Source organism: Saimiri boliviensis, chromosome 11 (genome assembly GCF_048565385.1).
Source record: "Saimiri boliviensis isolate mSaiBol1 chromosome 11, mSaiBol1.pri, whole genome shotgun sequence".
In the NCBI taxonomy this organism is placed as follows: domain Eukaryota; kingdom Metazoa; phylum Chordata; class Mammalia; order Primates; family Cebidae; genus Saimiri; species Saimiri boliviensis.
In genome coordinates, this window is record NC_133459.1 from 57588071 (window position 1) to 57612384 (window position 24314).

At 41.1% G+C, this 24314-nt stretch overlaps 1 long non-coding RNA gene across 5 annotated transcripts in view; it reads right to left on the bottom strand.

The window, feature by feature from the left end:
• The window catches only part of LOC120366045 (uncharacterized), a 123795-nt gene that overhangs the window by 21507 nt on the left and 77974 nt on the right, over positions 1-24314 (bottom strand). For all 5 annotated transcript variants that reach the window (XR_012512440.1, XR_012512439.1, XR_012512437.1 and 2 more), the window contains exon 5: positions 3617-3695. This is a non-coding gene — a long non-coding RNA (uncharacterized LOC120366045). The remainder of the gene's footprint in view (positions 1-3616; positions 3696-24314) is intronic.

A 24314-nucleotide genomic window follows, 5' to 3' on the forward strand; every position in this document is an offset into this window, starting at 1 on the left:
CACACACGTCATTCGTCATATATACAGGACGTGAAGTTCTTAGGCCCTGAAGCTCCTAGCACAAGCTGGAATCAGGGTAGGTGCCCAGTCCAGTTAGGTCTCCTCCTCTTCCTCTCATTGGATGCTCTCCAGCCACTTCATGTTTCACTTCGCATTCAGTGAATTCTGACGTTTCCAGAGCCTGACTTGACCTGAATGTCGTTTAGCCAACTTTATCACAGCTCAGGGGCTGGGGTGGATATGTAGAGAGAACATTTTTCCTGAACTCTGGCTCAGACTCCTTCAACATCTGTTGAAAACAAGGGAGTTTACCACACAGCCCTCTCATAACCAAGTACTCAATTAATGCTTGGCTCCCCAGAGTGACTTTTCTAGAGAAAAATACCAATTTTTAATTTTTCTTTACCTTTGTCCATCTTTCTGGGAGACGGACTTCTGAGGCCAACCATGTAAAAAGAGTCTTTGGTTTCCCCACTACTGTTTGTTGTTCTAATAACCTGGGCCAGAGCATCCAGAATGGGCCACTCAATGTACTCTGTAGGAGTTGGGGATGGAGGAGGGACTGGGGTATGGATGGTTAACAAGAGAGCAAGGCCTCTTCATGGACTTCTCTGTCACGACCCTTCTCTGAGAGGGTAGGAGAGCCCTGTTTTCTCAGGAAATGGTATGTAGGGGCATGATAGGGGAAGGGGTGGCAATTATCCTATGATTTTCCCAGCTTTACGATCAAAAGCCCTAAAACCCAAGGTGTGGTCCACAGACCAGCAGCACCATCATCACCTATGTGCTTGAGGTCATTTGAAATGTAGAATCCCAGGCTCCACACCAGCTAACAGAATCAAAATGTGCACCTGATCAAGACCCTCAGGCAATGCTTAGACACACTCAAGTTTAAGAAACCCTGATCTAGACAAGACTGACTCAAAGCTGTGTTCCATGGAAGTTCAAAGTCCTAAAGTAGGTTCCATGGAAATCCAGATCTGTCCCCAAAATGTCTGTGAACTCTCAGGGGACTTGCAGGCTTGTAGCTACCTCTGAAAACAACTGCCTTCCTCCTTGGGACAGTGGATAGCTTGTGTTGCTCTCCCCTGTTCACTTTTCTGTCTATTCCATATCAACCTGGATGGGAAACTAACCCCTTCTTCACTTACCACCAAAACCCAACTCACACAGAGCATTTCTGTGTAGGAGATTCTCCTAAAATGTGCTAGCTAGCAAGGAAGGATGAAACAAAATATGCACTTTAAGCATTTTATATTGAACACTAAATACCTCTGTTCTTTGACCACAAAACAATAGATAATTTTCACTGGTCCCTTCACCCACATAATCCCTGCCTTGCCCTCTCTCCCTGGATCATCTCTCTCCACCTCCCCTTCTTTCCCCTTCTCCATTCTTCTTTCCCTGACTCCCTCAGGAGCAAAACTAGTCTTGTTTCCGCATGAAGAGCAGCAATGAAATCTCTTCTATTGTCTTCACAACATTCTCTCAGGGTCCCTTGTCTGTCTTCCTTGCCATAGAAAGACAGTGCCTCACACCCATGCTCATAGAGGCAAGATTCACAGGAACCAAGAGGTGGACGCAGCCCAAGTGTACACTGGCAATGAATGAACAAACAAAATGAGGTCTGTAGACACAATGGAGTATTATTAGGCCTTAAAAAGGAAGGAAACTCTGACACATCCTACAGCATGATTGAACCTTGAGGACACTATGCTAAGTGAAATATGCCAGGCACAAAAGGACAAATATTACAGGATTTCACTTAAATGAGGTACCTGGAGTGGTCAAATCCATAGAGACAGAAAATAGAGTGGTGGTTTCCCGGGGATGTGGGGTGAGGAGAATGGGGAGTTAAGTGTTTAATCGGTGCTGATTCAATTTTGCAAGGTGAAGCAGCTCTGGAGATTGATTACATAACAATGTGAATATATTAAACACTACTGAACTGTATACTTAGAAGTGGGTAAGATGGTAAATTTTATGTTATGTGGGTTTTGTTTACCACAATTTCAAATTAAAAAAAAAAAACAAAAAACTTTCGGCAAGATATTTATCCTTCTGAGTCTTAGTTTCCTAATTTCTACCTTGGAGAAAAATGTGTCTATTTTCCTCTAATTATACCTTACAAGGGTGTTTTCAAGCTCACATGAAGTGATATTATAAAAGAAAAGAAAAAAATGATTTTTTACCTCAAGAGCAATTCCAGTACTGGAGGTGAAGAGAGTTCACTTTTCTTTGTAGCTTATGTGGCTCCCATTTCCCTTCCCATCGTTCCCAGCCTCTCCCATACTCTTCTTCCTCTACCATCACTTTAATGTAGTTGAGTTGATGTTTAGTCCCTCCCTCTTTTATGCTGCTGTTCTCACTGGGATTTCACTGAATCTCAAAGCTTCAAGTACCATCTGTGGCCAGATGAACAATAATCTGTAACTCTTGTTCAGATCTCTTTCCTAAAATTCAAACTAATATATCCTACTGAATTTATCCCCTGAGCACCTCAACTCAGCATGCACAACATTGAACTCAGATGTGTTATTTTCAATTTCTTTCTTGTGTTGTTGTCAGAGGCAGCAACAGCATGTTCATGGCTCTACTTCATGTTTCTTCATTTCAAGACCCAGGCTGCAGGAACAGCCCGTATTTGGGACATGCTATTATTGTGGAAAAGAAAAAAATAAGACATGGCTGAACCTTACAAATGGTTCTTAATGTTTTTGCTTCTACTTGGTCTAAATCATTTCCATTTAGGTTCCATTGGCTAAAGCAAGTGATATACCCAAGTCTGGTGTCAGTAATATAGAGGAGTACATTCCTCCTCCAGAGAAACGTTGAAAATCATAGGGCCAAGGTTAAGATGCAAAATTATCTTGCCAGGAGGAGGAGTAAAGAATAATACCCAATCACATCTGACATACTGCCTGTGTGTGAGGCTAGTTCCATCTACAGAAAGGCCACAGTTAGAAAAGTGCCCAGATCTTCTCCAGCAGGAACTCAAGGAAGTACTGAACTTCTGAAAGGAAGAAACTGAAGGCTCACAGAAAAAGTGCTCATCTCATGGGAAAAGAATATCCTAAAGAGAATCCTGCCTCAGCCACTCCAACATTTGAAATGGCTTAGGAAAATCACTTTATGTTCTGGACCTCCTCTGGAGTGTCTTTCACTGGCCAATGGTCTTCCTACGAGAATCTACAGGAGTGGGTTCTCAGCAGCAGTGTTAGTACATTGTGACCCCACTCCTTGACAATGTTTGATTAGATTAGGGGAAGGCTCTTGATCCAAGTTGGTCCAACCAGAGGTCCATCTGTGGCAATGCAGAACCCAAAAAGAGAGGTACAAATTCAGTCTCCCCTGTGGTTGGCATAACATGTGAACTTGGGAGCCTGCCACTCCTCCAACTATTTGCTCTGAGTAGCTGAGAAAGCCAGTCTGCAGAGAAAAAATAACTAAAGCTAAGCAGAGGAAAGGGGAGAGAAGAGGATTGCTTGAGTTCCCTATGCCTTTCTTCATTGCAGTTGTCATTTTGGGGGCTTTTCCCTGTAACTCATTCATGAACTCAGTTTGCTAAGTCATACTTGTATCTTATGACAAATTTTTCTAATTAGTTTATACTCACTTTAGTTGGTTTCTGTTGCTTGCAACCAAAGGAAATTGAAGAAATTCACATTCACCTTTCTGAGCATTAGTTTGTTCACCTGAAAAATTATGATAGTGATGCTGAGTCACAGGATTGTGAAAGGATCAAATGGATGTGGGAAATGCTGTAAAATGGAATACTACTGCTGGAGAGAGATATGGATGGAACAAAATGGCAGAGAGAGGTTTTGCTCTAAACTTTTAAAATACTGATTAACAAAATAATAAAAATAATGATAGAAACTAACCAGTAATTTGTCAGAATATACCATGTACTCTTTTAATTATTTTATTCATGTTAACATCTTTAATATTCACATCAAGCTCATTTTGCAAAGGTTTTGTTCTCACCTTCCATTACACAGTTGAGAAAACTAAAATGTAAATGAGGTTTAATAATAAGATGTAAGAGGGACCTAAAAGCCAAAGTCGCATAATACTAGGTGGCAAAGTAATATTCTTGGCATTTATATCTGTTTTCTCTTCAGTAAAATGGTACAAATAAGAGATATTCTAGGATGGTGCTTTGAGAATTAACTAAGATGTCTTCATGATATATATGACCCATAGTAAGAGATAATTAATTACTTTTATAAGAATACTCATCATAAATCTGTTTCCTTGTTGCATTGCAAATAAAGAAAATAAGACATGAAACCATGAAGAGATAAATTTCAGATAAATAAAAGGCAATTATGTTTACACAGCAGGAGATGAACTCTTAAAGCCAATTAACCCAAATGAGGAATAGGCTTGAAAATCTGTAGTACTTACCATGAAACATGGCCTAAGGCAGCCTCAGACTAACAGCTCTCTGGCTCACTCTTTCTAGGGCAATCAATACTCCCAACTCTGCAGTACCTGTTGTCAATACAATCTGTTTTTTTCTTTTATTCTCAACCTTGAAAATGGCATGTCTTCCCTGAATATAAAGTACAGGGGACAATTACACTGAGAATTACTATATATTACTGTATCTCAGAGGTTTGTTGGCATGATGTCATGTTACAGATGAAAACAGGAGTTCTAAGAGGCAATGGAGCATGGCTTTAGTCTAACAACCAGTCAATGGAAGAGTTGGATTTCAAATACAAGTCTTTATGACCCCAAAGTCCCAGCTTTCCCCACGCCATTGCCTTGTGATTCCTTGTTAGGAACCTTAGCTGATTACCAAATTATCTAATGTCAATAATTTGAAAAAACCGTAAACATTTATTATCTCACAGTTGCTGTGAAACAGAAATTCAAGAGTATCTTAGCCAGGTGGTTCTGGCTCGGGGTTTGTCATGAGGCAACAGCTGAGATATCAGTGAGGTCTACAGTGAAGGCTTGACTGGGGCTGGAGGATCTGCTTCAAATTGATATGGTTGACAATTTGGTGCTGGTTGTAGGAAGGAGGCCTTGGTTCCTTTCCATGTAGGCTTCTCCATAAGTTGCTTGTGTCCTCACAGCATGGAGGCTGACCTCCCCCAGAGCAAGCAACTGAAGAGAAAGAATGCCAGGTGGAAGCTATCCTTTTTATGACCTAGCCTCATAAGTCACATAGCATCACTTCTACCACATTTTATTAAGTAGAAATAAATCTCTAAGTCTGGCCCACATTTAAGGGAGAGAAATTAGGTTTTCCCTTTTAAAAGGAGGAGAATTGTGGACCTGATTTAATAACACCACACGTAGCAACATGAAAATGAACTGGCAGCTCTGGTATGAGTTACCTACTCTCTGCTTTAAAGGAGTCAGAGGCTTCCAATATATGTCAGGTTAAAGATCAAAATCCTCAGCATGGCCAACAAGGTCATGCATGCTCTGCCCCTTGCATGCTTCCAGCCTCAAACCAGGTCTCTCCTCACTTTCTATCGCACTGGGACTGCTTTTATTTATTCTAAAATACCACACTTTCTCCTGCCTGAGGGCCTCTGTAGAAATGTTTGCTTGGCCCTCTGTGCCCTCTCTTGACTTCCTTTTGCCTTGTTAACGTTCACACATCCTTCAGATCTCATCAGAAGCTTTCATAAATCTTTGGATAGTTTCAGTGACACTTTTTTCACTTGGAGTTATGTATAGGTGTGATCATTTGACCCATCTGTTTTTCCTAGCAGTTTTTAGTCTGTATTGAGACTGCATCTATTTTTTACTCACTGTTAAATCCCCAGCATTTTGAATAGTGCTGAGTACATAGTATGTATTCAATCAACTAAAAATGTATTGAATGAAATGAATACCTAGACAACGTTCTTCTCATAGCTGGAGGTGTGCAAACACAAATGGTCCCATCTCGTTACAAGTGTATTTCAGGAGAGATTTTAGTATCCAATCAGGATTGACTGGATGACTTTTAGGGTTCCTTTCCTTCAGAAGAGTCTTTGAAATTCTGTTAGTCTGTGATCTTCGAGTCTCCATTTACTAGCCAGCAAACTCGGCCTCCTTGGCTAACTCACCTGTGGCCCAGCTCTTCCCGCTTCGAAGAAACACCCTTTCATGGGGTAGCCTATCTTAGGCATAGCTAAGATAGAGTCACATGAAGCACAAGGAAAGGCAGTTTTGGGAACCTCTGGGAACAGCTGCCTGGTGCTTTGAGGGGGCTCAAGAAATTGGGTCCTCTGTGACTCCTTTAAGAAGCTTTAAAAGGTTAAGGTATGTTCTAAAAATAAGCCCACAAGACTTTCTCAAAAGCTTCTAAAACCATATGTCCACAACAGCCATTTTTTGAAGGGCCAGTGAGCCTTTAAAAGCTTTAAAACCCACTACTTGGCCTGCCTCCTATAGTGGAGAAAGTTCAACATGTGGTGTTTTTATTTATTTATTTATTTATTTTTTATTGCATTTTAGGTTTTGGGGTACATGTGATGAACATGCAAGATTGTTGCATAGGTACAGTGGTGTTTTTTAAAACACCTGCTTTTAAGTTTTCTAGAATCTGCATCTTAGACATTCTACTCCTATCAAAGTGGTTCAAGATGGAGATCGGCATGTATGAGGCTTGTTACCCTGAAGGCCACATTCATCCCACAGTAGATAACAGCCACAAATAGCCACAGGACTGCAATTAGTTGCCTCTAATAGAGAGATTAGTTCAAGTTATTCTTTCCTGTTGACTCTCTTCTCCCATAAGTCTCTTCATCCTATAGCATGTTGTGAACAATTCTGTTAAGTGCACACACACACACACACACACACACACACACAGACACAAACCATGCTGTGCCCAAGAAAACTGTCCACCCAGATGAAGCGCTTATCTGATAGTCAGTAGCAAATAAGATGTGGAAATTGCTCTCTCCCTTTCTTTCTCTCTCCCTCCTCTCTCTCTGCCTTCTTTCCATCCTTCCTTTCTTTTTCTGTTTCTTTTTTCCACTTTTTTATTTCCCTTTCACTTGTTGACTAATATAATATATAAGAGCCGATCACATGCCATATATTGAAAATCTATGTTTTGGTGGGAGGCAGGGATTAGAGGTTAGTGGGGAGCAGTGGAAAGGATATCTTGATTATTCAGAAATGCATCTTCCCAAAAGACATGTTACAATCTGTAGAGGGTTATGATCTGTAGAGATGGGTGGGGTTGTAGAGGGCTAGAGAGGGGTGGAATATGTGATACATCATATTTCAGGTTCTTTGAATACTTCAAACCTCAGTAAGGAGGTTTTTAAATAGATTAAAAAAAAAAACTGGGACCCAGAAAGGTTAAGAGTATTGCTGATGATGCCTCAGGTCTATTAGCCTCTGTGTATACATATCTTGCTGCTTCCCTAGCAGAAGAAATCTAGCCATTCATAAACAGCTTACCTACAGTGGGGACAGGGCTCAGTACTTAAGAGAGGTATCAGTATGACATGATATGGGTGTACAGAGGAAGGCAAAATCCCTTCCAGCTAAGAGGATCAGGAGAGGTGGTAATACAGCTCACTGGGGCCATGGTAAGGTGGATTTTCTCTTCCCTAAATCAGAGACCTCACTTCAGTCTTCTTTTTGTGTAAGTGAAATATCTCCAGTTTCTTAACGAACATCAAAAGTCAGGCTGGGCACAGCGGCTTAGGCCTGTTATCCCAGCACTTTGGGAAGCTGAGGCGGGAGGATCACTTAAGGCCAGGAGTTCAAAACCAGCCTGGCCAGGATGGCGAAACCCTGTCTTTACTAATAATATAAAAATTAGCTGAGTTTGGTGGTGGCTGCCTGTAAGCCCAGCTACTCAGGAGGCTGAGGCAGGAGAACCACTTGAACCCTGAAGGCAGAGGTTGCAGTGAACTGAGATCATACCATTGTACTCCAGTCTGGGTGACAGAGCGAGATTCTGTGGTGACAGAGCGAGATTCTAAAAAAAAAAAAAAAAAAAAAAAAAGCCACTCAAGAGAGATGATTGCTTACCTATTTTCACTCAGAGGAGTTAAAGCATCATCGAAGCAAAGATACCAAGCCTTCTTCTATGACATCTTGACAGATGGTCACCCAGCTTGTGCTCACATCCCCAGTGACAGGGACCTTACTACCTCATAAGGTAAGACAGTTCTGGACAATTTATTTAGACTATTACTGACTTATTCTCTCTGTCAAGCCACAATCTGTCTCCCTGTGTTTCCATCCACTGGTTCTATATTCTGCAGTTAGGAACACCAAACCAGTTGACTCCTGTGATCATCATAGCCCTGCAATATGCGAAGATACTTTTCACTTGCTCCCTGGATGCTTCTCTTCACCAGACAAGACATCCCTGATTCATCATCCAGGTATAAAGAGGTGGTATGATGACGTAGAAAGTGCATTGATTCCAGAAATAGACAATATTAGAGGTATGAATCCTGGCTTCACCACTAATCAATTATAGATCTTTGGGCAATTTATTTCACCTCATGAAGCTTTAGTTTTCTTATCTGCAAAACAGAGATAGTAATACCTATCATAGAAGGCTACTGCAGAGATAAATTGAAATAATCTATGTGAAACTATTATCAGAATGCCTGGAGTAGAGGAAGCATATAGAAGATGTTACCTAGTGTCAGAGGTAAATCCTGAGAATTGAAGTATTTCTTCCCTGTTTGGGTGTAATAAAAAATGAGCAGAGAACTCATTTTGAAGAATCATGGCACTGAACACGTTCTTGGGAGCCTATGACAGTTGTATGTGGACTGAAATTCTCAGTTGCATTCTGAATTAGCCCCAAGGGCAGAGATTCTCAGACTTTGGCATGCACCGTAATTTCTTGGAGGACTTGTTGAAACAGAATGCTGGGCCCACCTTCAGAGTTTCTGATTCAGTGAGTCTGGGGTGAGACCTGAGGGTCCGCATTTCTCACATTTCCCCAGATAAAGCTGATGCTGCTAGTCCGGGGACCACACTTTGAGAACCTCTGCCCTGGAGCTTAAGAAGAGATTTGTAACAAGTTCACAATTTTCCTGAGCACTGTGCATGTGCATTTTGTATATTATCTCAACCAGTCCTCCAAATAGTCCTTCAATTGACCTATATAATCACTTCCTTTTTAGAGAAGAAGAAATTAATATTGGAGGTTTGTTAACTTGCCCTTTTGACACAGCCAGCAGTGGAACTGAGGCTGAAATCCAAGACTGCCTCAAAATCTGTCCTCCTACTGCCTATTTAGTGAAGGAGCAAACTGAGGCACTGAGAGGTTAGATCCTATGTAATAGGCTGAATTAGTTTTTAATCCAGGTCTGTCTGACTTCAAAATCCAAGCCCTGAATTCAAGCTTCTGTATGATAAAGAGTATGTTGAAGGCCGTATTCATTGCAGCTTGGAGCCTTGACGTGTACCCTGGTACATGATTTTCATTTTGTCATTTCCTTTTTGCTTGACTTCTTTAAGTAACCGATTCCTTTCTTGAGGTACTTGACAGGGCAAACCTGGTTTTCCTGGGGCTTGAATGACCATAGAAGGAGAATAACTTAGAACAGGCAGTTCTTCATTCTTCCTCAGCTGGTGTTTTTCCTTCAGAGCCTGGAAAGAAATTTGGCCTCTGCACACTTTAAATTGGACCATCAATTACTTGTTCTTTGAATATGCAGAGCTCATTAGGGCTGTGTTGGCTGCATGAGAACACCTGGGCAGAGAAAAGTAAACTTGCTTCAGCTATTTCGATCTGTGCCGCCCCTCCAGAGTGGAGCGCAGACGGATTGCCAGGCAGTAATGTGACCAATTATTTCTGTCCTCAGTTGCTAGGTCATAAATCCTGCCCTGGCACAGAGTCCCCGATTTCTTCTGGAAGAAGGTTTAGTTTTAGGAATGACTCTACCTTCTCACTGTGGGGTTGTACAGCCATGCAGTAGTTAGGATTCTTAGACTTGAAGTCAGAGTGTTGCTGAGACCTCATTATGGCCCGGTCAATAACCAGCTGCATGTGACCATCACATTCTCCTTCTATTCCTCAGCTATAAAATGGGGCCAATACCTCCCAAGTTTTGCTCAAGTGGCACTTGCTTGAGAAAAGAGGTTAGGCATCTATAAAAGACAACTGAGGATATTTAAGTTAATGTGAAGCCCCTGGTTTGGTTTTCTAAAGGGAAAGTGCATATAGAATCCCATGCTTTTCTTTGCTCTAGGGCCTTTGCACATACCTTACCCAGAATGTTCTTCCTTCAGTTCTTTGCATACCTGAATTATTCACACTCTTCACTTAACCCTTCAAATAGCACCTTTCAAACATGCCTTCTGCAGTACCTTATCCAAAGCGTCTTTCTTCTCTGTGTCCCAGTTACCCTCTTTCTCCACCCTCTTTCTCCACCTTTCAACATAAAGGACAATCTATGCTTACCTTGTTTATTTCTTTGACTGCATGATTGTTATCTGATGAATTTGTGTGCTAACAGGTTAAGTTGTTTCTGTGTGACCTTCTGAATGAGCATTTGCCTGCCCTCTCTGTGAACTGCACTCTTTCTAAGATTGAAAGGCCCGCTCTTTGAAAGCTGTCTTATAACTGCTCATCTGGGCAATTCAGGTTTTTCAAAATGAACAACCAAAACAAAATGCAGAAGAAAATTCGGTGCTCGGGGTGATATCTGATCTAAAGTGCTTGTATTCATTAACCTAGCTTTATTGTTTTTAATTAATAGTTATTACATGTTATAGATTTGATCTATTGTTTTACAAATAAACAGCAGGGAAAACAAAATGAAAAAAGACAATTCCTGCTTTGAAGGAACTCAATCTAAGGGGAGAGATACACAAAGTAGCAGACAATCACAGAGCAATTTGTTAAGTTTGCTGTTAAGCACAGCAAAACTACATAGAGACTTGCAAGGTGAAGAAGCATAGAAAAAAATAGCATGAGCAAAGGCAAAGGTGAGAAACAGCGTGGCATGGTCAAAGACTTATAAATAGTTCAGTGTCTGCTCAGTGTAGTGGAGGGAAATGGAAAGGAATGTGTTTCAACAGGTCATCAGGAGCAGATGCACAAACACCTCCAGGCCTCACCTTCTCCATCCTGATTTTGTGTTATGGCTGTTTGTTTACTTGTCTGTAGTCTGGATTCCAGTTTCTGAGTCTGCAGTACCAAGAAGAGTGCCTGCCCAGAATCAATACTTGGTTATTTGTAGAATGAGTTTTGAATAAAGGGGCCAGTTCTCAGGGTTTAGGGAACAGGTGTAGTGAAGGCAGCAGGTGGTAGAGATATCTGCATAGTTGGGGATAGGAACAACCATACTGGGGAGAGACAAAAGGATTATGCCCTTTGATTGATGTGTACATACTTCCCAAGACTTGGCCCAGCAATTTGGCCAAAATAGCACTGAAATGTGGGAAGAGTAATCCTAGCTTTATAGATCATAATCAAATATCATTAAAATCTGGTAGATAACACACAATAAAGGAAAGTTAGAGCTATTATTTTGTTATTTCCCCCAGATTTTATTATTGTGTATATCAGCATCTAGGTTCAGTTGTCTACCACAATTTAATGGCTTCACTAATAAACAACTAAATGAATGAAAGGATCACCACCGATTCCACAGAAATACAAACTACTATCACAGATTACTACAAACACCTCTGTGCACATAAAGCAGTCAATCCAGAAGAAATGGATACATTCTTGGACACTTATACCCTCCGAAGACTACACCAGGAAGAAGCTGAATCCCTGAATAGACCAATAACAAGGTCTGAAGTTGAGGCAGCAATTAATAGTCTACCAACCAAAAAAGTCCAGGACCAGAAGGGTTCACAGCCAAATTCTACCAGATGTACAAAGAGGAGATGGTACCATTCCTTCTGAAACTATTCCAAACAATACAACAGAGGGAATCCTCCCTAACTCATTTTATGAGACCAATATCATCCTGATACCAAAACCTGGCAGACACAACTAAAAAAGAACATTCCAGGCCAATACTCATGATGAACATTGATGCGGATCTTTTGGTTAAAAATTCAGGATTTGGAATCAAATAGATTCAACTTCTGAACATAGCTTTGCCACCTTCCATGTGACTTTAGACAAGTTAAGCTCTCTTTCAGACGTTCTTTCCATAAAATGGGTTAAAAATACAAGTTTTATTATGGTAATTGAGTGATGTGTGTTTCTATTATCTGCTGCTGCCTATCAAACCACCCTAACATTTAGTGGCTTAAAACATCAACTAATGATTAGCTCTCACTGTGTTGTGGGTTGGCTGAGCTCAGCCAGACAGTACTTGCTTAGAGTCTCTCAGGTAGTTTCAGTCAGATGTTGTCTGGGGCTGAAGTTATCTGAAGGCTCCACTGAGCTACATGTCCAAGATGGTGCGCTCATATAGCTGGCAGTGGTGCCAGCTGGGAGCTCAGCAAGGCTTGCCAACTGGAGCACTTAAACATGGCCGTTCTATGTGTCATGGATTGGACGGCCCAAAGCACTGGGGCTGAGCTCCAAGTATTAGTATTACAAAAGACCCACATGAAAGCTTCAGCTTCATGTCAGTTTGCCCTGGCTCACAGATCATTCTTTCTCCTATGTTCTGGTGGTCGGATAAGTCACTGAAGCCACCCAAGAGTCAAAGGGAAGATTTAAGTAAACCTCACCTCTTGATGTCAGGAGCAGTGTGCATACACAGGCAGGGAAGGAATTGGGAACAGTCATCTGTGGATACTACCAACCACAAAGTATGTGGCATACCATGCACACACAGTGAACATTAGTTCACTCTGCCCCATTTTGACTTTAACTCATCACTTTTAAAAAACCTTCAAATATATATTTTTAGAAAGTTCAAGCTGAGCAAATTGGACTTTAAAGATGGTCTAAGACAGTCTTCTCTTATTCTACAGATGGGTAAACTGGAGCCCAAAGGAGGGAAATAACTGAACCCATGGACTTTATCACTCAACTGCTTCCCAGGGCCTCAACATAATATATTCTTAGTATTTGCTCATGAAACAAATAGTTCTGCAATTTCTTTGCTGTTTTAAAGTATTTCCACATATACTGCTAAAGGGCAAAGACAGAATGGAAAATTCCCATATTTTGAAATGAATAATTTGTGTTAGAATTCTAGCTCTTTTCACTTCACAATTTTAGGCAACTTGGTTAACTTCACTCTGCCTCAATTTTTCTAACTCTAAACAAAGTCTATTAGGTCTTTTTTTTTTTTTTTGAGATGGAGTTTTGCTCTTGTTACCCAGGCTGGAGTGCAATGGCGCAATCTCGGCTCACCGCAACCTCAGCCTCCTGGGTTCAGGCAATTCTCCTGCCTCAGCCTCCTGAGTAGGTGGGATTACAGGCACGCGCTGCCATGCCCAGCTAATTTTTTGTATTTTTAGTAGAGACGGGGTTTCACCATGTTGACCAGGATGGCCTCGATCTCTTGACCTCGTGATCCACCCGCCTCGGCCTCCCAAAGTGCTGGGATTACAGGCTTGAGCCGCCGCGCCCGGCCTAACTCTAAACAAAGTCTAATAACACATAGGTTACCAGGACACTGTGACTGCTGAGGTCAAATAGCTGATACAAAACAAATGCTCAGTTTTGGCAACCATTTTTATTTTTTAAGTTTCACAAAATCCCTGTGAGGTAGGCATTGGAGTCCCACTTTACAGATTGAAAAACTGACCTTCAGAATGAGTGGGTGGTTTGCTTTGTATCACATAGCTAGCAAATGGCAGCTCTAAGATTTGAAAATCAGCTTTGATTCAACTGGGGAAGTACTTTCCTACCTGTCACCCACAGACTCACTGCCCACACACCCACCTTTGTGGTCTTCTTTAAGAATCAGAACAGAGATCCTGGGTAGCAACAATTTGCTAAGCAAATTTATATTCAGGATTTTCTTTTCCATGAAGAGAAAGCCAATTTCCAGATAACATGATCTGCCCAATAATCTAGAACTTGAGAATTTTTAAAGTTTCCATGTTTCTTTGATCTTCAAAAGCACATGAAATAGCAAAGGCAAAGATTATCATGACTATTATATAGATGAGAAAATTGAGGCTTAGTTTTAGCAAAAGGACTCTGGCTATATGACTATTCTGGGGAGAGTGTGCTGAGCATACTCTTTGCCATTAGATATATGGGAAATGAAAAATTAAAGGGAGCCCAGATTTTGACTATAGTCCTTCATCCTAATTAAACTGGTATCATAACTATCTTTTGTAAAGCCAGCTGTGAACTTTGGCAAAAAGTATGACAGCGCTAGAAGGACATAATAAACAGTGGGTAATGAGAACAAGAGTGAGGCAGAACCCATAGGGGAAGGAAAAGGAAACAAGCTACTCAATGGACAGGCTCTGGCTGGCCCCCAAAGGAGCCGCCCGTCCTTAATCCACTGCATAGGGAAGGATTACTCCCTGGTCCCCCACCCACCCACTCACCCATCCCTTTTAATTGCTGATCCCAATCTTCATGCAGATGTTGACATCTGCCCCTGAACTCAGTAAAGGTCCAGTCATTGGGAAGAAGGCTACTCCCATCTGTGCATGGCACAGGTTTTAGAAAGGTTATTTGGAAATATGTGATCTAGATCCCAGAAGAGAGTGACTTGAGAGAAAAAGTATTTTTGTTGTTGTTGTTGCTGATCGTTTTTTTGGTTGCTTTCCTGCCCATCTACCATCTCTTCCCCGAGTACCAAGAAAATGCACTTGAGAGTCTTCCTTTTCCCACCCTTTCTCCTCAAAGCAAAATCAGTCATTTCAACACATCCCCATTTCCAAAAGGTGAAAAAGCAGAATGATGGCCAGGCGAGTTCTCTGGCCAGGAAGGAAGCCCAGCTAATTTACCATTTTCCTGCACTTCACCCAGGCAGCCAGATGACTAGGATTCAAGGACCAGCTTACCCCTTTCCAAGCTGTTTGCCTTGGACAGCTGACTTATTCCCTCGGAACTTCACTTTATTCACCTGTAAAATGAGGGGAATCTTCAGAAGAATAGGAAGATTCCATGAGATGACTCCAGCACATCCATTTCATAAAACATTCTCCATGTGAAGTTACTACAAGGAACTTGGCAGGCATGCTCCCCTTCACCTGTGGGGCTTTCTTTTTTTCTCTATGTGAGCTTCTACCCAGATATGTACATGAAAGAAATGTATTGGTCCCAAAGACAATAACATCTGAAACGGGATTCAGAGAGATGAAGGGAGGGGAAAACAAGCCTTTCAAATTATATCAAGTGGGCAGTCTTCAACTGCTTTTATTTCTTTTTAAAATCCCAGATCATACTGGGGTAACCAATTAGAAAGAACCCTGTCCTGGAATCCTGGAAGAGGCCTTGCTAGGAGCTGATGTTGGACAAATCAATCCACTCTCTGAACCTCATTCTTCAGGGGGCTGAGAACAGGAGGTCCCTAAAGAAGAGTGTTGGATAACAGCCTCCTCTCTTAATTCAGGCAAGCCTGGCTTCAAATCTTAAGTACTGTGGCTGACTAGTTGTATGACCTTGACCTTTGCTCAGTTTCCTCATCTATGAAGCAGGATTAATAAAATGTACCTATCTAACATGGCTGTTCTGAGAATAAAATGAAATAGACTACATAAGCGATTTGACACTGCTTGGTCTACAATAAGTATTTAATAAAAGGAAGTTGCTATGTTATTGAAACTGTCATCATCATTATTGTTAGCTTATCAGTATTTGAATTTCAAAAGGTAAAGCTCTACTCATGAGTTTTTTGTGCTCTTTAAGTTGAGGTCAGTCTCAGCAAGGTGTGTTCTGAATGGCTACATTCTCCCCAGGGGTCACACAACACCACTGGAGAGGGTGCACATCCCATCTGGCACACAACTCAAGAAGGGAAACCATGCCCTCCTGTGTCCTTTCTCCAGAGCCTCCTGTTTTCCTCCTTGCCTTGCCCTGCTGGCCCAGGTCTGAGAGCTGGAGCTGCTATGCTCTGGGCTTACACCGGTCAGGCAGCCAGGAGGAAGAGGGAACCAGAATAAACATGTTTTGCAAGAGTAAGGCTGGTTTAAATGAAAGCAATTCTAAACAAGGATAATACAGTCTTACAGAGCCAATGCCTTGGCCGCCTGTTGGCAGCTTCCCCTACAGAGGGGTTTGCCATGGAAAACCAAAGGTCAGACTCATAAGCTGAAACTGCCTGCAACCAGGCTGGCAGGAGGCTCATGACAAGACCTCCTCATCCAGCATTTGAATCCATCCCAGGCCAGAGGATGTGATTACAGAGGCAGGGAACCCAAAGGCCCAGCCCAGCCTCTAATCCTATTAGAACTATTAGAACTAGGTTTTAATAGTTCCCCTGCCTGCTAGCTGAGTGACCCTGGGCAAGTCCATTTATTTTTCTGAAACTCAATTTCCTATTCTGTGTGTTTCATATTTGTCCTGAGTTCTAATGATTCCAGGAGCCATCAAAGCAGCAAAGTATAGTAATGTGGTTTATTAATTTCCTGTGGTTGCTGTAACAAATTACCACAAACTTCATGGCTTAAAACAATGGGAATTTATTCTCTTATAGTTCTGAAGGCCAGAAATCAGTTTCACTAGTCCAAAATGAGAGTGTCTTCACAAAGACTCTAGGGGAAAATCCATGCCTTTCCTTTCCCAGCTTCTCATGGCTGCCAGCATTCCTTGGCTTGTGGCTACATCACTTCAACCTCTACCTCCTGTTCAAGCTGTCTTCTCTTCTGTGTGTCGTCCAGTCTCCCTCTGCCTCTCCCTTATAAAAACAATTTCGATTTCATTTAGGACCAACCTGGATAATCCAGAACCAACTTCTCATCTCAAGACCCTAAACTTACATCTACAAAGCCTTTGCTCACAAGGTAACTTACAGGTCCCAGGGATTAGGACTTGATATCTTGGAGTTCCATTATGCAGCCTTAGTGAACTTCCCTTTGATTATTAAAGAGATGGAGAGTCTCAGAAGGATCTCATCATTTAAAAAAATCTCGAGATGGAAGCTGAGAATCAGGAAGGGACTACTGAGGCATGTCATAAATAATAATGTTGAAATTCTTTATATTATGATGCCTTGAAGAGAACCCCATGTTAGTTATCTCTTTATCCTAACCAAGTGACCTAGCAGAGATAATTAAAAATAATGAATGGATGTATGCAAATAAATGCATATATTTGCATTTCATCTTGCGTATGCAGAGTGACTGTGTGAATAGATTGAAATTAGATGACCTGAGTGAAACCTTTGCTAGTTGTGAGACTTTGGAAGTTATTTAATCTGAGAAGCTTTAGTATTCTCACATACAAAATAAAAATAATTGTATGATCTACCTGATAGAATTTTGCAAGGATAAATAAGATGATCTGTTTAAAGGAATTTGCATAGTACCTGGAATATGATAACTTTTATATAACATGTTCATTAGATATTATTAACTTTAAAAAGTTCAAATTTAACGTATCATTTGTATACACCAAGAAGTGGCTAATTTTGGAGGAGGGGAAGGATAATTAATTAGGGAGAAATAGGGGAACTAGAACTATATTTTTAGACTTACACTAAAGAAGTCCATGAATTGTTTTCCATTCCATGTTCAACCCAGATTCTACCAAGAGCAAGACTGAGTTTTGCCTCTAGGTTTTAGTCCTTGGTAAAAGACTTTGATCAGCTGAAGTCTTTATTTTAGGAATCACTTAATGAAACAAATATAGTCTGAGTACCTATGACCAAGAACCTTTCTGAACTCTCTTCTTCTGGAATGACAGGAGTAAGGCAAAGACTGGACTAGCCATTAAGAGTGCCATGGGTCCACAGCTACTGTATAGTGTGGGTCTAAACCACTGTTGTGGCTCAGGTGGTCAGTTGGAGTCGGGTGGCAACAAGATTGGCAATTGAAAAAATAGTATCTTTGGGAGTGGCTGACAAGATGGCCGAATAGGAACAGCTCTGGTCTGCAGCTCCCAGTGAAATCAATGCAGAAGGCAGGTGATTTTTGCATTTCGGACTGAGGTACCCAGCTCATCTCATTGGGACTGGTTAGACAGTGATTGCAGCCCACAGAGAGAGAGCCAAGCCAGAATGGGGAGTAACCTCACCCAGGAAGCACAAGGGTAGAAGAACTCCCCCACCCAACCAAGGGAAGCCATGAGGGACTATGCAATGAGAAATGGTGCATTCTAGCCTGGATGCTATGCTTTTCCCATGGTCTTTGCAACCCACAGACCAGGAGATTCCCTCAGATGCCTATACCACCAGGGCCTAGGATTTCAAGCACAAAACTTGGTGGCTGTTTGGGCAGACCCTGAGCTAGCTAGAGAAGTTTTTTGTTTTGTTTTTTTTCAGACCCCAGTGGCTCCTGGAATGCCAGTGAGACAGAAAAGTTCATTCCCCTGAAAAGGGGGCTGAAGCCAGGGAGCCAAGTGGTCTAGCTCAGCGGATCCCACCCCCATGGAGCCCAGCAAGCTAAGATCCACTGGCTTGAAATTCTTACTGCCAGGACAGCAGTCTGAAGTCAACCTGGTACATTTGAGGTTGGTGGGGGGAGGGGCATCCACCATTACTGAGGCTTGAGTAGGTGGTTTTCCCCTCACAATGTAAACAAAACTACCAGGAAGTCTGAACTGGGTAGAGCCCACCTCAGCTCAGCAAAGCTACCCTAGCCAGACTGCCTCCCTAGATTCCTCCTCTCTGGGCAGGGAATCTCTGAAAGATAGCACTCCTATCTCCCTGGGACAGTGTACCTAGGGGAAAGGGTGGCTGTGGGCACAGCTTCAGCAGACTTAAATATTCCTAACTGCCAGCTCTGAAGAGAGCAGCAGATCTCCCAGAACAGTGCTAGAGCTCTGCTAAGGGACAGACTGCCTCCTGAAATGGGTCCCAGACCCTCGTGCCTCCTGACTGGGAGACACCTCCCAACAAGGATTGAAAGACATCTCATACAGGAGAGCTCTGGCTGGCATCTGGTGAGTGCCCTGCAGGGATGAAGTTTCCAGAGGAAGGAATAGGCAGAAATCTTTGCTGTTCTGCAGCCTCTTCTGGTGATACCCAGGCAAACAGGGTCTGGAGTGGATCTCCAGAAAACTCCAGGAGACCTGCAGCAGAGGGGCCTGACTATTAGAAGGAAAACTAACAATCAGAAAGGAATAGCATCAACATCAACAAAAAGGATGTCCACATGAAAACCCCATCCAAAGATAACCAACATCAAAGACCAAAGGTACACAAATCCACAAAGATGAGGAATAAAAAACAGCGCAAAAATGCTAAAAGTTCTAAAAACCAGAATGCCTCTTCTCCTTCAAGGGATCACAACTCTCTGCCAGCAAGGAAACAAAACAGGACAGCAAATGAGTTTGACATATTGACAGAAGTAGGCTTCAGCAGGTGGGTAATAAGAAACTCCTCTGAGCTAAAGGAGCATGTTCTAACCCAATGCAAGGAAGCTAAGAACCTTGAAAAAAGGTTAGAGGAATTGCTAACTAAAATAAGCAGTTTAGAGAAGAATATAAATGACCTGATGGAGCTGAAAAACACAGCATGGGAACTTTATGAAGCATACACAAGTATCAAGAGCCAAATTGATCAAGTGGAAGAAATGATATCAGAGATTGAAGACCAACTTAATGAAACAAAATGTGAAGACAAGATTAGAGAAAAAAGAATGAAAAGGAATGAACAAAGCCACCAAGAAATATGAAATTATGTGAAAAGACCAAACCCACAACTGAATAGTGTACATCAAAGTGATGGGGAGAATGGAATCAAGTTGGAAAAAACTTTTCAGGATATTATGCAAGACAGCTTTCCCAACCCAGCAAGACAGGCTAATATTCAAATTCAGAAAATACAGAGAACACCACAAAGATATTCCTCAAGAAGAGCAACCCCAAGACACATAATTGTCAGATTCCCCAAGGTTGAAATGAATGAAAAAATGTTAAGGGCAGCCAGAGAGAAAGGTCAGGATACCCACGAAGGGAAACCCATCAGAATAATAGCGACTTTTTCTGCAGAAACCCTACAAGCCAGAAGAGAGTGGGGCCAAGAGTCAACTTCTTAAAGAAAAAAATTTTCAACCCAGAATTTCATATCCAGCCAGACTAAGCTTCATAAGCGAATGAGAAGTAAAATCCTTTACAGACAAGCAAATGCTGAAAGATTTTGTTACCACCAGGCCTGCCTTACAAGAGTTCCTGAAGGAAACAGTAAATATGGAAAGTAAAAACCAGTACCAGCCACTGCAAAGATAATCAATTGTAAAGACCATTGACACTATGAAGAAACTGCATAAACTAACAGGCAAAATAACCAGCTAGCATCATGATGACAAAATCACATTCATATATAACAATATTAACCTTAAATGTAAACAGGCTGAATGCCCCAGTTAAAAGACACAGACTGGCAAATTGCATAAAGAGTCAAGACCCATTGGTGTGCTATATTAAGCAGACCCATCTCATGTGCAAAGACACACATAGGTTCAAAATAAAGAGATGGAGGAAGATTTACCAAGCAAATGAAAAGCAAAAGAAGCAGGGGTTGCAATCCTAGTCTCTGATAAAACAGACTTTAAACCAACAAAGATAAAAAAAGGAAAAGAAGTGCATTACATAATGGTAAAGGGATCAATGCAACAAGAAGAGCTAACTATCCTAAATATATATGCACCCAATACAGGAGCACCCAGATATATAAAGCAAGTTCTTAGAAACCTACAAAGAGAGTTAGACTCCTACACAATAATAGTGGGAGATTTTAACACCCCACTGTCAATATTAAACAAATCAATGAGACAGAAAATTAACAAGGATATTCAGGCCAGATCTAATAGACGTCTACAGAACTCTCTACCCTAAATCAACAAAATATACATTCTTCTCAGCACCACATTGGACTCATTCTAAAATTGACCACTTAATTGAAAGTAAAACACTCCTCAGCAAATGAAAAAGAATGGAAATCATAACAAACAGTCTCTCAGACCATAGTACCATCAAATTAGAACTCAGGATTAAGAAACTCACTCAAAATTGTACAACTACATGGAAACTGAACAACCTGCTCCTGAATGACTACTGGGTAAATAAAGAAATTAAGACAAAAATAAAGAAGTTCTTTAAAATCAGTGAAAACAAAGATACAATGTACCAGAATCTCTGGGACACAACTAAAGCAGTGTTTAGAGGGCAATTTATAGCACTGAATGCCCACATAAGAAAGCATGAAAGATCTAAAATCGACACCCTAACATCACAATTAAAAGAAGTAGAGAAGCAGGAGCAAACAAACTCAAGATCTAGCAGAAAACAAGAAATAACTAAGATCAGAGGAGAACTGAAGGAGATAGAGACACACACACACACACAAAAACGCTTCAAAAAATCAATGAATCCAGGAGCTGGTTTTTTGAAAAAATTAACAAAATATATAGACCACTATCCAGACTAATAAAGAAGAAAGAGAGAAGAATCAAGTAGACACAATAAAAAATGATAAAGGGGATATCATCACTGATCCCACAGAAATACAAACAACTATTGGGGAATATTATAAACACCTCTATGCAAGTAAACTAAAAACTGGATTTTTTCCAGTTCTCCTAGATTTTTTAGTTATTTTTTAGTGTTATTTCTTGTTTTCTGATAGCTCTCCAGTTTGTTTGCTCTTGCTTCTCTACTTCTTTTAATTGTGATATTAGGGTGTCAATTTTAGATCTTTCAGCTTCTTGGTACTATTTCCTTCCAGACAGGATAGATAAGGAGAAAGTACAAATTTTAAAATAGTAATTGCTAGATCCCTTGTCTCAGCTGAAGTATAAGTTGAGTGTGACAGAAAAGACAAATAAAATGAGATAAACAGATAGAAATGTGTTTCTGTTTTATATAAAATAAATTTAGAGATACTCGTAGACAAATGTTTGTAATAACACTATTCACAATAGTCAAAAGTGGAAACCACCCAAATGTCCAATCAACAAATTAATGGATGAACAAAAGTTTCATTTATACCATGAAATATTATTCAGCCATAAAAAATGAACAAAGTATTGATATGGGATATAATGTGGATGAGCCTCAAAAACATGCTAAGTAAAAGAAAACAAACTCAAATGGTCACATAACATACGATTCTGTTTGTATGAAATGTCCATAAGAGGCAAATCCATAGAGACAGAAAGCAGACTGGTGGTTTCCAGGGACTAAGCAGAGGTGGATGGAGAGTGACTGCTTACTGGGTATAGTGTTTCCTTTTGAGGTGATTAAGATGTCCTGGAACTGGATAGAGGTGACATTTGTACAGTATAGTATGTACATTAAATGCACTGAATTTTACACTTTGAAATGGTTATTGGTTAATTTTATGTTACATAAATTTTACCTTAATTAAAAGAAATACAGAGGTGAGAAATCTGAAGGCAGCTTTCTGAAAACATTAGGGCAAGGGGCATCCAGGCTCTTTCTGTCTTAAAGTTCTGCCATCTACAGCTTTTAGCTTCTACTTCATGGTCCAAAATGGATGCTCAGACTTCAAGAATATCAGTTGCATTTCAGCCATCAGGGAGGAAAAACTAACAACATGAGGAATGAGGGAAGGATCCTGAAGAAGTGCCATAAAAATCAAGATTTTGAAGAATGTGCAGGAATTAGACAAAAGAAGAATGGCAAGGAAGAGCTTCCCAGAAAAAGAAGTGAGAGGGTGCAGGTCTCAAGTCTGAGAGGCTGGCGGGTGGAGGAACCAGGAGAAGCTCAGCAGGGCTGGCACATGGGGAGTGATGGGGAGAGGCAGGCATGGACAGAAGGACCCAGCCAGCCACAGAACGTGTCTGGCTCTGAAAATCTATTACCTTTCCTCTTAAAATCTTAGTTCTTGCTCATTTTACCACACTATACTCCTGAGCCTTAAGGAATTGATTCAATAAAAATAACTGAATGAGAAAACAGTTTGAAGATGGCCTTTGGTAGGCATAAAAGCACACATTTCATCTTCCAGGCAAGTACTTTTTGAAGCTATTTACCTCTCAAAGACAGCTGCCAAGGACCCCATGATTCAAGGGTTCTTTCCCGCCTACTGACAGCGTGTTTTACTGCTGCCCTTCCAGAGGTCTTCTCCACTGTCTCCGTCTTTCAATGACCTCATTCTCAGTGCCAGTGAGAGCCAAGGTAAATTGTGCAGACTTACAATCAGGGCCAGCAGCTGAGATGTGAACTGGTCATTTGTCTCCCCAGGACCCAGGGGAATGGCATTTGGTAGAAACAGGAAGAGGCAGCAACTATCTTGGGTCACCCATGCTCACCACTCTCTTTGTTTTGGCTTTGACAGGATCTTTAATTTTATGTGCCAGGGAGCACAGCTGAGGCTAGCCTGCCCTGGCTGAAACTTGTATGCCTAAAGTGAGAAAGCAAGAACTTGCTGAGCTCATCTGGGGCTCTAGGACACTTTGGTATGCCCTGAAGATGTCACAGTTTGTTGTGATGACCAAGAATGTCTGGGCTGGAAGACTGGAGTCTTGGATCAGTAATAAGATTTTCCCCAGGGCAGACATTAAAGTTTGAGGTACCCTGGTCAGCTCAAGTGTTGTAGATGGTATCATTAAATGTCTTTTTGTACTAACCCAAGAGAACTCCCTCCAAATTGCTGGATTTTGACCAGAAAATTTGAAGACAGAGGGTTAAAGAAGAAATAAGCATGCAAAAATCAATACAGAATGAAGACTCTATTAGGGCTATGTATAACAGAGTGTTTTCCAATGAGCTCTCGTCTGAGAATAATAACTTCTACCAATTGATTGCTAACCATGTGTTTAATTCTAAGTGCATCATATGTTTAAGTTCACTTTGTCATTAGCCCAATGCTGTAAAGTATTATGATTGTCTCCATTTCACCAGTGAGAAACGAAGGCTTAAGAAGTGATGGGACTTGCCCAAAGTCACCCAGCTATTAAGAGATGGAACCAATATCAAAACCCAAGTATGTATGACCTCAAGGTCCATGTTCTTAGTCAATATCTCTTACTATTTCTCTTTAAACTCTACTAACTAGCTTTCTCCTATTTAGGTAGACATAGAATCATTTTTCATAGTGCTGGTAGAGATTTGAAGAACTCATTAAACTCCCATTTGATTGAAAATAGAAACAGGGTAGCTAAAGATAGGAGATGAAGGTTGTCAATAGACAGAAGGTCAAAGAGAAGTACAGCCTTCTACCTCTTGCCACCTCGCAGCGGTCTGCAAAGCTCCTGATATAGGCTGAGTAGTTTCCATTTGCCCCTGCAAATTCACTCTCCACCCTCAGTCTCTGTGGGGTCCAGGAGCCTACCATTCATACACCATATCAACCCTCTAGATTCCA